Below are 14,605 nucleotides of genomic sequence, written 5' to 3' on the forward strand. Positions count from 1 at the left end.
CTTTGCTACTCTGTATGGCCACTGAACCGGGCTATTAAGGGTTCACCTGCTATTGGTAGGAGCACTAACAGATAGTCTCCTGGCTGAAAGTTTCGGGCTGAATGTTTGTCTGCCTGTTTTTTCATAGCTGTCTGGGAGATTTTCAACTGTTCTCGGGCCACATCACAGGCTCTCATGAGTCACTCCCGAACACTGTTACGTAATCAGACATGAAGACTTCCTCCTTCTATTCTGAAAACTTCTCCTTGATTAGTTTCAGAGGCCCTCGCAACTTTGTGCCTGTGAACTAATTCAAATGAAGTAAAACCAGTCGATTCATTTGGTGAGTCCCTGGTAGCGAACAGAAGGAAACCTAGTCCTTTATCCCAGTCATGGGGATACTCGTGGCAGTATGCCCTGACCATTGTTTTTAGGGGCTGGTGGTACCATTCCAGGGCCCCTTGTGACTGTGGGTAATACACTGAAAACTTCAATTGGGTCACATCCAGGTTACCCATGACTTCCTGGAATATTCGGACATGAAATTTGAGCCCTGATCTGACTGGATCTCAGTGGGTAAACCATACCTGGTAAAGAATTGGATCAATTCCCTCACCACTGTTTTGGGAGATATGGTTCTCAGGGGAACAGCATCTGGGAAGCGGGTTGCCACGTTCATGATGATAAGGATATACTGATAGCCCCTTTTTGTTTTGAGCAGGGTCCCACACAATCTCACTAATACCTTGCTGAATGGTTCCCCAAAAGCCAGTACAGGAATCATAAGTGCAGGTTTTATTGCAGGTTGGGGCTTTCCCACAGGCAGGTGTGGCAGGTTCTGCAAAACCTTACTGCAAAATCCCTGTGGAGATGTGGCCAGTAAGGGCTTGGGATTTGCGCAGCCATTGGAATTTCGTGAGCTAGCCACAATATTTCCCTATGGTACCTCAGTGGCACCACTACCTGGTAGATCAATGTCCACTCATCATTTGTAGGTCTGTGAGTGGTGTCTATTTCCTCATTAGCACCTTATTTTTAATGTAGTAGCATTCAGGGACTGCTTCTGCCTCAGCTTCACCATGTGCAGTCTGAGCAAATGTTTTTAACTGTGGGTCAGCTTGCTGGGCCGCTGCCAAGGAAGATCTATTTATTCCCTCCTTAAGATCTTCTAGACTCCTGAAAAAGGTTTCAGATAACCAGACCGTAGGGTCTTTGGTCTGCAGTGCCACTTCAGCCTCCACTGACGGAGCTTGTCTGGCCATAGACCGCGTTACCACACAGTCAGGGAAAATACCAGGCACTTTCTCCTGCAGCTGTTCTGTCTCCCTGACCTCAGTGGGCTTCTCTGAGACCACTGAGGATGCTATTACCTTTGATCCCACCAGATCATTGCTGAGGAGAAGGTTGGCTCTGTCCACAGGCAAACTGGTGGCGACTCCCACGGTCACTGGACCTGATACAAGATCATACTCCAGATGCGTACCCGATATAAGGGGATGGGCATATACCCTCCTTCAATCCCCTTTACCAGCACCTTGGCACTTACTGCACTCTCTGTTGGGAAGGTCATGTCTTTTTCCAGAAGTAAGGGAGGCGATGGCGTAGTGGTATTGTCACTGGACTAGTAATCCAGAGACCCAGGGTAATGCTCTGGGTTTGAATCCCACCACGGCAGATGGTGGAATTTGAATTCAATAAAAATCTTGAATTAAAAGTCTAACGCTGACCATGGAACCATTGTCGATTGTTGTAAAAAAACCATCGGGTTCATGAATGTACTTTAGGGAAGGAAATCTGTCATCCTTATGTCTGGCCTACGTGTGACTCCAGACCCACAGCAATGTGGTTGACTATTAACGTCCCTTTGAAATGACCTAGCAAGCCACTCAGTTGTAACAAACCACTACAAAGTCACAAAAAAGGAACAAAACTGGATAGACCACCTGACCTAGGCACCAGAGACTACAATGGCAATTGCAGCCTTGTCGACCCTGCAAAGTCCTCCTTACTAACATCCGGGTGCTAGTGCCGAAAGTGGGAGAGCTGTCTCACAGACTAGTCAAGCAACAGCCTGACATAGTCATCCTTATGGAATCATACTTTACAGGTAATGTCCCAGACACCACCATCACCATCCCTGGGTATGTCTTGTCTCATCGGCAGGACAGACCCAGCAGAGGTGGCAGCACAGTGGTGTACAGTCGGGAGGGAGTTGCCCTGGGAATCCTCAACATCGACTCTGGACCTCATAAAATCTCATAGCATCAGGTCAAACATGGGCAAGGAAATCTCCTGCTGATTACCACGTACCACCTTCCCTCAGCTGATGAATCAGTGCTCCACCATGTTGAACAACACTTGGAGGAGGCACTGAAGGTGGCAAGGGCAGAGAATGTACTCTGGGTGGGGGACTTCAATGTCCATCACCAAGAGTGGCTCAGTAGCACCACTACTGACCAAGCTGCCCGAGTCCTAAATGACATAGCTGCTAGACTGGGTCTGCAGCAGTGGTGAGGGAACCAATAAGAGCGAAATACATACTTGACCTCATCATCACTAACCTGCCTGCTGCAGATGCATCTGTCCATGACAGTATTGGTAGGAGTGACCATCGCACAGCTGTTGTGGAGACGAAGTCTCGCCTCCACATTGAGGATACCCTCCATCGTATTGTGTGGCACTACCACCGTGCTATATGGGATCGATTTCAAACAGATCTAGCAACTCAAGACTGGACAACCATGAGGCACTGTGGGCCATCAGCAGTAGAATTGTGCTCGAACAGAATCTGTAACCTCATGGTCTGGCATATCCCCCACTCTACCATTACCAACAAACCAGGGGATCAACCCTGGTTCAATGAAGAGTGCAGGAGGGCATGCTAGGAGCAGCACCAGACATACCTAAAAATGAGGTGTCAGCGTGGTGAAACTACAACACAGGACTACCTGCGTGCCAAAAAGCTTAAGGAACAAGTGATAGACAGAGCTAGCGATCCCACAACCAACAGATCAGATCTAAGCTCTGCAGAACTCCTACATCCAGTTGTGAATGGTGGTGGGCAATTAAACAACTCACTGGAGGAGGAGACTCCACAAATATCCTCATCTTCAATGATAGAGGAGCCCAGCACATTAGTGCAAAAGATAAGGCTGAAGCATTTGCAACAATCTTCAGCCGGAAGTGCCGAGTGGATGATCCATCTTGGCCTCCTCTGGGGACGCCCCAGCATCACAGGTGCCAGTCTTCAGCCAATTCGATTCTCTCCACATGATATCAAGAAAGGGCTGAAGGCACAGGATACTGCAAAGGCTATGGGCCCTGACAATATTCCAGCAATAGTACTGAAGACTTGTGCTCCAGAACTTGCCGCACCTCTAGCCAAGCATCCACCTAGCCATGTGGAAAATTGCCCAGGTACGTCCTGTGCACAAAAAGCAGGACAAATCCAACCCAACCAATTACCGCCCCATCGGTCTACTCTCCATCATCAGTAAAGTAATGGAAGGGGTCATCAACAGTGCTATCAAGTGGCACATGCTTAGCAATAACCTGCTCACTGATGCCCAGTTTGGATTCCGCTAGGACCACTCAGCTCCTGACATCATTACAGCCTTGGTTCAAACATGGACCAAAGAGTTTAACACCCGAGGTGAGGTGAGAGTGACAGCCCTCGACATCAAGGCCGCATTTGAACAAGTGTGGCATCAAGGAGCCCTAGCAAAACTGATCTGATCTGTTGGTTGTGGGATCGCTAGCTCTGTCTATCACTTGTTGCTTATGCTTTTTGACACGCAGGTAGTCCTGTGTTATAGCTTCACCAGGTTGACACCTCATTTTTAGGTATGCCTGGTGCTGCTCCTGGCATGCCCTCCTGCACTCTTCATTGAACCAGGGTTGATCCCCTGGTTTGTTGGTAATGGTAGAGTGGGGGATATGCCAGACCATGAGATTACAGATTCTGTTCGAGCATAATTCTGCTGTTGATGGCCCACAGTGCCTCATGGATGCCCAGTCTTGAGTTGCTAGATCTGTTTGAAATCTATCCCATTTAGCACGGTGGTAGTGCCACACAATACGGTGGAGTCAATGGGAATCAGGGGGAAAACTCTCTGCTGGTTGCATTCATAACTAGCACAAAGGGAAATGGTTGTGGTTGTTGCAGGTCAGTCCTCTCAGCTCCAGGACATCACTGCAGGAGTTCCTCAGGGTGGTGTCCTCGGCCCAATCATCTTCAGCTACTTCATCAATGACCTTCCTTCCATCATAAGGTCAGAAGTGGGGATGTTCGCTGATGATTGCACAATATTCAGCACCATTCATGACTCCTCAGATACTGAAGCAGTCCATGTCAAATGCAGCATCGCCTGGACAATATCCAGGCTTGGGCTGACAAGTGGAAGTAACATTCCCCCGCACACAAGTGCCAGGCAATGACAATTTCCAACAAGAGAGAATCTAACCACCACCCCTTGATGCTCAATGGCATTACCACCTCTGAATTCCCCACTATCAACATCCTGGGGAGTTACCATTGACCAGAAACTGAACTGGGCTAGCCATATAAATACTGTGGCTACAAGAGCGAGGCTAGGAATTGTGCGATGAGTAACTCACCTCCTGACTCCCCAAAGCCTGTCCACCATCTGCAAGGCACAGGAGTGTGAAGGAATTCTCCCCACTTGCCTGGATGAGTGCAGCTCCCACAACACTCAAGAAGCTTGACTCTGTCCAGAACAAAGCAGTCCGCTTGGTTGGCACCACATCCACAAACATTTACTCTCTCCACCACCGACACATAGTAGCAGCAGTGTGTACCATCTACAAGATGCACTGCAGGAATTCACCAAGGCTCCTTTAACAGCACCTTCCAAACACACGACCACTACAACTAGAAGGACAACAGATAGATAGGAACACCAACACCTGGAAGATCCGCGCCAAGTCACTCAACATCCTGACTTGGAAATATATCGCTGTTCCTTCACTGTCGCCGGGTCAAAATCCTGGAACTCCCTTCCTAGCAGCACTGTGGGTGTACCTACACCACATGGACTGCAGCAGTTCAAGAAGGCAACTCACCACCACCTTCTCAAGGGCAACTAGGGATGGGCAATAAATGCTGGCCTAGCCAGCGAAGCCCACATCCCGAGAATGAATTTTTAAAAAGTAGTGTTTGGCTGGCCCCTGTATCCCTCAGTATCACTACAGCCTTACTCGCCTCACCCTGGGTAAATGTGGCTCTTCCTTTGGATACAAAACTCCTTGTAACTCTTAGGGCTTTGTTTAACCTCACCCACACTTTCAGGAGTGCATCTACAGAGATTTTCAGCCACAGTCAGAGCCATAGCCTGGTCTGCTATGCTCTCTGACTGACTCCTAATCTCTGCATGGGGTGTATGCGCTCCAATATATCCCTCTGGTTTTTCCCATAACCTCCAGGAGTTGGCCCAGAGGTGCCCCACCTTTCGCAGCTAAAACACCCAAGCTTCTTGGCCTCACCTTTCGTTTCAGCACCACCCTTTCTGTCCTGAGAAGGGCCTCCAGTGTTTCCTTCTCTCCCATGAGTTCTCAGTTTCCTATCACTCTCTCTACCTCTATCCTTTCCAGTTGGTTGGGGGTGACTAGGAGAGGATCTCTTCTTGCACAAGGGTTTCTGGATCAGCTCATAATCATCAGCCAGTGTGGCTACCTGCCTGGCCCCTGCTACCCTCTGTTCTTCTATGTGTGTTCTTACTGGGAAGGGTATGGAGTTTTTAAATTTCTCAAGGAGAAATATTTCACGGAGATTTTCGTAAGTGGCTTCTGTTTTAAGTGCCTGCACCTACTGGTCAAAAGCAAATTGCTTAAGCCTTTCCATTTCCAGGTACCTCTGATCAGGCTGTTTCCTGAGGGTATGGAGTTGCTGATGGTGCGCCTCCGGCACTAACTGTTTTGCACTTAAAATAGTCCTTTTTGCTGCTTCATAGTCAGTGGCACTTTCCTCAGGCAAGCGGGAGTAAGCTCATGAGCTTTCCCCGAATGCTTACTCTGCAGTTAAAAGAACTGGCCACTTTAACTGCTGTACTTACCACTCTAAAGAGATAAAGAAGGCATCCACCTCTGCTTCATCAAACTTCGGGATTAAATGGGCAAATCGGATTGCCTCAGCCCTTAAGTCTGAGCTAGTGACGTCTTCAAGGGACACAGTAGGATTCCTGCCCCTCAGCACGAGCTGTTTCAGTTTAAACTCCCTTTCCCTCTCTCTGTCCTGAAATTCTTTCTTCTCTCTGTGCCCTTTCCTGTCTTTCCTCTTTCTCTTTCCCTTGCCTTTTCTCTTTCCTGAAATTCTAATTTTCGCCGCTCCAATTTTAGTCTCTCTACCGCTACTCTATCAGTTTCATTGTCCTCAATTTTCGCCTGTAGACCATTGGCCACCCCTTTTAAAATTTCGGGTTTTCAGCCGAAATTCTAATCCTAAACACCTCGCCAGCTTTTTAACTGTTCGAGGGACTTTTAAATTCTCAAAAGTAACTTCCCCTAATTCTCCTTGAAAAGCACTGGCATCAAATGTGGACATTTCTACACTTTAGTAGTACAGACTCAAGGAAACCTTTTTGCAGTTGTTAAAATTGGTTTCAAAGGAACAATTTACTTTTCCCACTCTAATTCTTTTTTTGTCTGTGGGAACTATTCCCAAATTGTTACGATCAGTCCCCGGGTGAGGTTCCCCAATTTATGATCCCGGATGAGATACCCCAAGTTGTTAACTTTCTGAAAGGGACCCCAATTTTGTTATGCTCCCTGGCAAGGAAGAATGAGCTGGTTCCCCTTCTATATTCAACCCCCTCGGCTGGTCGTAACAAGGCTAATTTAAAAAGGGATCCCTTCCTTTGTGGATACCTTTTCCCAGTCCAAATACATTTATGTTTTAGAAGGAGCCAATTTAACCAGGCTTTCTTGAGTCAAAGAAAGAGTAAGTTTATTATTTATTAAAACCTGAGAAAAAAATAATAAAAATGAAGCACACACATACACAGATCAGGAATGAGAAGTTGAGTCCAAAAATAAAAATTAAGAAAGATATACGAATCAATCTTTGGCTTGTCTGTGAGGAGTAGATGGCAAAATGTTGCGGCCATAAGTTGGGCGATTGTGGTACAGCTGACTTTGGCAGTTGAGCAGTTGGTTTGGAAACACTTGGTTCCGCAGGTTAGCTGAAAGAGCTGTCCTGTTTCCTTTTTGACTGTGGCTTTGCTGACTTGCCTCCTGCCTCACACACACACACATACACACGCACAGAGAGTTAAAGACTTTTACCTACAAGCTGCATAGATGCCTAGTCCATGTTCTCCTACTGTGATCCTCACAGCATACACTGGCACACCAGAACTACAACGCACAGATCAAGTTTGCAACTGGCTTTTTAACCCATTTCCTGGAAGAGTATTCCTGGAAGGGAAAAACAAACATGTTGTTTGCCCAGAATCTGCTTTCTTTCAACTCAGACCATTCCCACATTCTGAGACATAATTCAACAGGAGATGGTTTCTGCTGAGGTGCGGTAATCAGTCTCCATTGTCTCTGCAGCCACAGGAAATTAAAGTTCAGTCTTTTGCATTGCATCTCTTCCTTTCAAGTGTCTCTGACTAAAGTATGCCTTGAATCCTTTTTTGGTGCCATGTTCTCTCTTTGGACTAGTCGGTCAAGTATAATCCATGTAGGAATTTTTCCAGAAAGTGATTACTTTACATTCTCAGCCAACTTTTGCTTGTATGTCTTTTTAAAAAAAACACGTCTTCCTTAAAACATTCAATATGCCTGTGAGTAATTCAGGGCTTGGATGCGCTGTTGCGACAGGAGTGACAATAGGCAAGGTTTGGGTCTATCTTTGTGTCTCAGCATTTCGCAAGGGTTCTTTTAACCATCTGGACATGTCTTTCTATAAACCCATGTCGTCAAGAGTAATCTGACGATGAAGTGATGATGTTGAACCCACAGTGTTCAGTGAATTCCTTAACTTTCCTGGATGTGACCTGGGTGATATTGTCATATACTAATATTTCAGGAATCCCTTGTTCAGTAAACAGAACTCGTATGGTTGAGATGATTGTTGTGGCTCTCATGTCTTTAATCTTCCCGATAAAAGGAAACTTTGAGTAGTAGTCATGACTATGAGATACCATTCTTGTGTGTGAATAAATTGGCTCCCACATAATGTTATGGTCTGGGTGGTACTTTAGTAGCTATCATCTTCTCTTTGTGCTGTGTGTTTCTGTACTTCTGACAAACAATGCATGTAGACACCATATTTTCAATGTCTTTGTATATGCCTATCCACTACATAGCTGATCTGGCTCTGAGCTTACAATTCCCTATTCCCAAGTGGCCTTCATGTATCTTTTGGAGAAGTTCTTCCTGCATTGTTTTGGGTATAATTATTCTGGATCTGGCTAGCAGAACACCATCTTCCAGTGAGATGTCATCTCTAATAGACCAGTACTGCTGTAATGCTGGCTGTGTTTACTATATCTTATCAAGCCAACCCTTGATCACTTGCTATGAGAACATCTGTAACTCCTCATCTTTGCTGTTCTCATCTCTAATTTGACTCAGTTTTGGTGGTATATTCGCCAGGAGATGGGTCTTTATACCTAAATCTTCTTTGTCATCTTTCTCCTGTGGCGACAACTGATATAGGGTAACTGCCAGTACCATTTCTCCTCCTGACTTTATTTCAAAGTGTAATTGTAACTGTGAAGCCTCAAGAGTAACCTCTGTGGTCTTGCTGGTGCTTTAACAGATTCTTATCGTTGATCTGATCCAATGGATTATGATCACTCTCCACTATGAACTTTCTCCCATAGAGATAGGTATAGAACTTCTGATATCCATATATGACTGCCAAAGCTTTCTTTCTGTGTTGGCAATACCTGGTCTCAGCTGAAGTTACAGCTTTGGATGCAAATGCTATTGGTTTTGTACCAGGGCTGCTCCTAGTCCTTTTGTAGAAGCATCCACTTTGCAGAGTGACAGGTTTCTTTCTGTCATAATATGACAGGCTTGTCTCCTGACATATTATCCTTTTAAGTTTGTTGAAACTCCTGTCGTGTGACTCTGACCACTGGTACTCTATATCTTCTTTCATCAGCTCCTGCAAGTTCGCTGTGTGCTCTGACAAATGTGGAATAAAGAACATATGAATGTATGAAATAGGAGCAGAAGTACGCCATTTGTCCTCTTGAGCCTTCTCTGCCATTCAATAAGATCATGGCTGATCTGTTTGTGTTTCGAATTTCACATTCCCATCTACCCCGATAACCTTTGATTTCCTTGCCTAACAAGAATCTATCTACCTTTGCCTTAAAAATATTCAATGGCCCCTCTCCACTACCCTCTGAGGCAGAGAGCTCCAGAGTCACACAACCCTCTGAGAGAAAAAAAATTCTCCTTATCTCTGTCCTAAAAGGGTGACCTAGAAGCTCATGTATTGGATCAAGCTAAGGAAACTTCTCAACTCTCTCTTATCCGATGGGGCTTTTATCCCGGATATAGCCATGATTCTTTCAGGTCTTGGCTCAATTCTGTCAGGTTTGTAAACCATTCTGAAAAACTCGTATTCTTTCACTTTTACTATGCATTTGTCTTTGTTTAACTTGATCCCAGATTTCCTGGTTCTCTCTATGGCTTCATGTAAACGGTAGTCATAACCTTTTTTATCTACACCGTATTTCTGGATATCATCTATTATGCCAACTGCTCCTTCTGTATGTCTTGTCAGCTTTCTGCTGGAACACACCCTATTCACTTTAAGGCCAAAAAGCAGATGCCTTTTGTACCATCCAAAGGGCGTGTTGAATCTTGTCACCAGTGAAGATTCTGTGTCTAGTTTCACATTCCAGTAGCCATTTCTGGCAACAAACTTGCTGAAAACTTCTGCCCCTGCCAATGCTGGTATGATTTCTTCTAGTGTTGAAATGGGATAGTGGTCCCTCTTAATGGCTTAATTAAGATCATTGGGATACAGTCAACTTCTTTGCTGTCCACTTGGCTTCTCTCTCGTCACAATGGAACTTACCCAATCTGTGGGCTCTGTGATTCTGATGATCACCTTCTTTTCTTTCATCTCCTGGAGCTCACTTTCAAGCTTTCCTTTTAGTTCTATTGGTACTTTAAGTGGGGGACACTGGTTTCATTGATGGATCAATAGTGATGTGATACTCAAAATCTTTAAAGCATTCAGTCATCTCATCAATTTGCACCCAGATCTTCTTTACATCTGATCGGAGGTTGCTTTTCAATAGGTGTACTCTCTTCGACCCTCAGTGTCACCTCCTTTCCCTCATGATCTATGGAGATAATCTACAGCTGTTCACAACTGCTGAACCCCAGGATGGCAGGAGCATCTATTTCAGTAATGTAGAACATACAGTTAACATCTTTGCCTTTGTATGTCCCTCTGATTTGGGTTGTTCCTAGCTGTTGGATCTCAGTTCCCCCTTACACTATTAGCATGATGCTGATCTGTTTCAGAACACCTTTCTTAGGATAATCATTTTCTTCCAAATTTTCAGGAAAGCTCCTCTGATGTAGTCTGAGTGGGATGTTGCTCTGCTCCAGTATTAATCTTCACCTTCAGATTTATAGTTGTAGGCCATTTTCTTATGCCTTTCCTGATCTGAATGGTGGCGTGAATATTTTTTCTCTGGGACCTGTCGCATCCAGCCATTTCACGTAGTAGTATGGTTCCTATGTCTATTGTGTTCTCAGACACACTGTCATCTTCCAGGGTATAGATGTTTTGTTTCTTTTATGTTCATTTGCCCTGTTGCTCTGGCTCTGGTGCCTCATCTACCAACTTCTCGTTTTGTTCCACACATCTTTGCCCAATGATTGGCCTTTCCTCAAGCTCTGCCGATTGATGCATATGCGGAACATTTTCTTCTGTCTGCGAATTAATGTGGTCATCCACAGCCCCCAACGTCTTTCTCTCGTTTTGGTGCACATTGATTTTGCTGCACTGCATCGACCTTGCTGCCTTTCTCTTTGCTTAACTGAAGGCTAACTGTTTGGGTAGTCAGTGTCTTCATCTGTCTGTTTGTGGCTATGTGTGCTCTAGCAGTGTCTGCAGCCTGCGATATTGTGAGCTCATCTTTTCCAATTAGGGTTTTTGGGGTGTGCAGAACCCCAAATTAGTTGATCTATCAGCCTTTCATCTGTGTACTTAAACTTACATTTTTCTACTGCATTTTTTAATCTTGTTACAAAGTTATCAACCGGCACATCTAATTCCTGTCTGAGGCCTTGAAATTCATGCCGGTAGATCCGATGATTCGATTTTGGCTGGAGCTAGGTGCTGAATTTTTCAAAAATTTTGTCTAGGTCTTTGCTGTCCCCTTCAGTAAGCTCCCAGCTGTTAAATGAATTTAATCGCTGTCCCCTGCCCACAGAAGGATACAGCTGACCCTCTATTGATTGCTAGTGCCTTTTAAGAAACTACTGAATGTCAATCTGCACTTTTGTTTAAACTTCACAAATGCCTCTACGACATCCTCAGTTTTCTAATTCATTGTGGGCTGTAACTGTACATTCATTGCTGTGCTGGTCAACATTTCGTTTTTCGTCTTCACACGATTCACTCAGTTTTTCTTTTGGCATTACTGTGGGTTGATTTTCCACATCAGCACTAAATTAATTTAAAATGCTTTAGGTTTACTCACAGACACTTGCTGCCAGCATGCTATGTGTTCTTGTTGTCTTTGGATCCCAAATGTTGTCAATAGTCACACTGTAAGTTTGTAAAGGTCAGAAACTCCTTATATTTAATTTTGTCTTTCTGTCTTGTTCAAAAGAAGAACCAGATTGAACTGGCTATGTACACATCATTTCAGTCTCTAGTGCAGCTGTGAAATGTGACCCCCTGGAACACTTACATGTAACACATTAGTTTGTAACTGTTCCTAGTTATTTGCAGATACTTACAGACAATGCAACAATATATAACACCCAGCTTCTCCAATCTATCTATCTAACTGAAGTCCCTCATCCTTGCAACCATTTTCATATATTGTTTATGCACCTTCTCTAAAGCCTTCCCGAACTGCAACTCAGTTAGACTCACTCTCCCACTCTTTTCCTGTAGCCCTGCATTTTTTTTCTTCAGGTGCTTATTATCCAATTATAGAGAGTGTTAAATGAGAATAAGGGATTGAGGGATTCAGGGAAGTCATTCCAGAGTATGGGACCACAAATGGCAAAGTCACAACTGGTGGGGGGTAAGGGAAAGTGTACACAAAAAGCCAAAGTTTATGGAATGGAGAGTTTTGTTGCATATGGGGAGTTGTAGAATTGAAGGAGGTTACATAAGTGAAGAGTGGTGAGACCATGAAAGGGTTTCAATGAGAGTGACAATTTTAAATTGGTAGCTTTGAAAGCCAATATGGGTCAGTGAACATGTGTAATGGATGAATGGAACTCGATTTGTTTTAGGATACAGGCAGCAGAGTTGAGGTTGAGCTCTAGATAGGTTGAGTGGATGAGGAGGGAAATTAAACCAGAGTTATTTTTGATTAGGGCCTTGTTAGAGCAGTGACAGGTGCAGAAACCTGATTGGAGAGATGTAAACATGGTTATTGGAATGATGGGATGGAGCTGTGAGGCAGGACATATTCAAAGACTTTAGACAGGAAGAAGACTTTGGAGATAGGATTATAGTTTTCAAAGACAGAACGTCTGCAAATGGGCTTTGAAGAGAAGGTGATTTTTTGGCTTTGGAAAGAAGGAAAAAATACCTGAGGAGAGGTGAGACTGTCAGCTAATATGGGCCTGGAATAAAAATTGGGCATCAGAAATTTGGTGGGAATGGGGTCAAGGGAACAGGGGTGAATTTCATGTAAAGATGAGCTTAGTGAGGACATGAAGGTAAATAGGAGTGTATCAAGAGAAAAAGTTAGAATTAAGACTAGGAGAGGAGGGAGTCTGAGGGCTGTTTAACTTGGTGGGTAAAATGGGGACAGCATTACAGTAGAATGGATGGTGTGAATCTTAGTAACAAAAAGATTCATGAGCTCCCCACACATTGCAGGTGAGTTTAGTAGGCTAGGAAAGGTGTAGGAGACGATTGGAAGCAGAGAAAAGAAGCCAGGTTTATCTTTAACTTTAGAAATAAAGATGAAAACCATAGCAGGGACAATGAACAGGATGGCAGTGAACAAAGATTTTACTCGGAGCGAGGGCATCAAAGATTAAATTGAGGAAATGATGGAGCAGATCAGCAGCTGCAGATCTGAATTGGAGGGCCAAACACAAGCCAATTGATGATTTGAAATGGGTGAATTTTACATTTAGAAATTTGGATTGTTGCACCCAACGCATGCGTAAAATCTGGTGTGATCACAATGGGTTGCTAACCTGATGTCATCATGCTGGTCTCCAATAATACCAAAGTCAAATGGTTGTTGAAATCGGAAGTCCATCTGCTATTTGTCAAACACTAATTAACAAGCTATTAAGCTAACAAGGCAAAGACCTCAATTTTCCATTGCCCACACCATTTTACTGTGGGCGTACTTGAAAAACATTCAATGGGAATCACGCCAGGTATGAGGATGTGTTGTAAAGGTGGATATTAAGGTTTAAGTTGGACATGTAGTATTAGGGTGTTCAGAGCTGAAAGGATTAATGTGTGGGACTGGAGAAACAGTACCGCCCACATGATGATGTAAGAGATACATGTCCAAGAGTCAAGGAGAAGAGTGCTCATGGCTTAAATGGAGTAACACCTATAGTCTTGTACATCTATATATAGTTATGTTCATCAAATAAACCCGTTATTGTTCAGATATACCTATGTCTCAGCAATCCTTCCTCAGCCAGTCACAACCAACATACAACATGGTCTCAGAGGTGAGATCTTACAGCAAAACTGTGACTGCATTCAGCAGAAAAGACTCTGATGCTGAAGATGAGAGAGTCTCACAGTTGTTTAACTTTGACTTATCATAGTTTTCAGCCTGCATTAAGACATTTTCTCAGGGAAGGGAGCATACAGAAAGTACTACAATCAAGTTTGTGCACTCCAGCATTTGACCTTTAGACCACTGTCCCCATGGGAATTGTTCATTTTGTAGGAGGCTCCTTCTCCAGTGAGGAGGAGAAGAAGGAGGGCAGCTGGTTAGGGACTGGTGCACTCTGTGGTCCATCACGATGTGTGACCTGCTGCTGCACAAGCAAATGTGGAGGACAGATAGCAACATCAGGTAGGCAGAGGTGGGCAAAGGCACTCTCCTGCCAACCTTGTCTACAGAGTGAGGATGACATGTCCAAATGTCAGTGCCTTAGAAGACTGCATCTCTCAAGGGAGACAGTGACATCCCTCTGTGACGTGCTGTCTGAGGAGATTGCCTCTAACTGGCCACCCGTTGCCTGTGGCATTAAAAATAATTGTGGCCTTAAATTTTTTCGCCTCTGGGTCATTCCAGGCAACTTAGCGGAATTTTGCAGCCTGCAACATATCACTGTATAAAGGTTTTTACAGATGTCATGTTCAGGCATGCGCATCTCTTGAGAGGGCAACCAGCATCTAGGTCACTTACAGTATTCCTCCATCTGCCAGAGCCATGCTTTATCTCAGTCTCACGGTCTTGCG

Source organism: Cetorhinus maximus, chromosome 9 (assembly GCF_964194155.1).
Source record: "Cetorhinus maximus chromosome 9, sCetMax3.hap1.1, whole genome shotgun sequence".
NCBI lineage: Eukaryota > Metazoa > Chordata > Chondrichthyes > Lamniformes > Cetorhinidae > Cetorhinus > Cetorhinus maximus.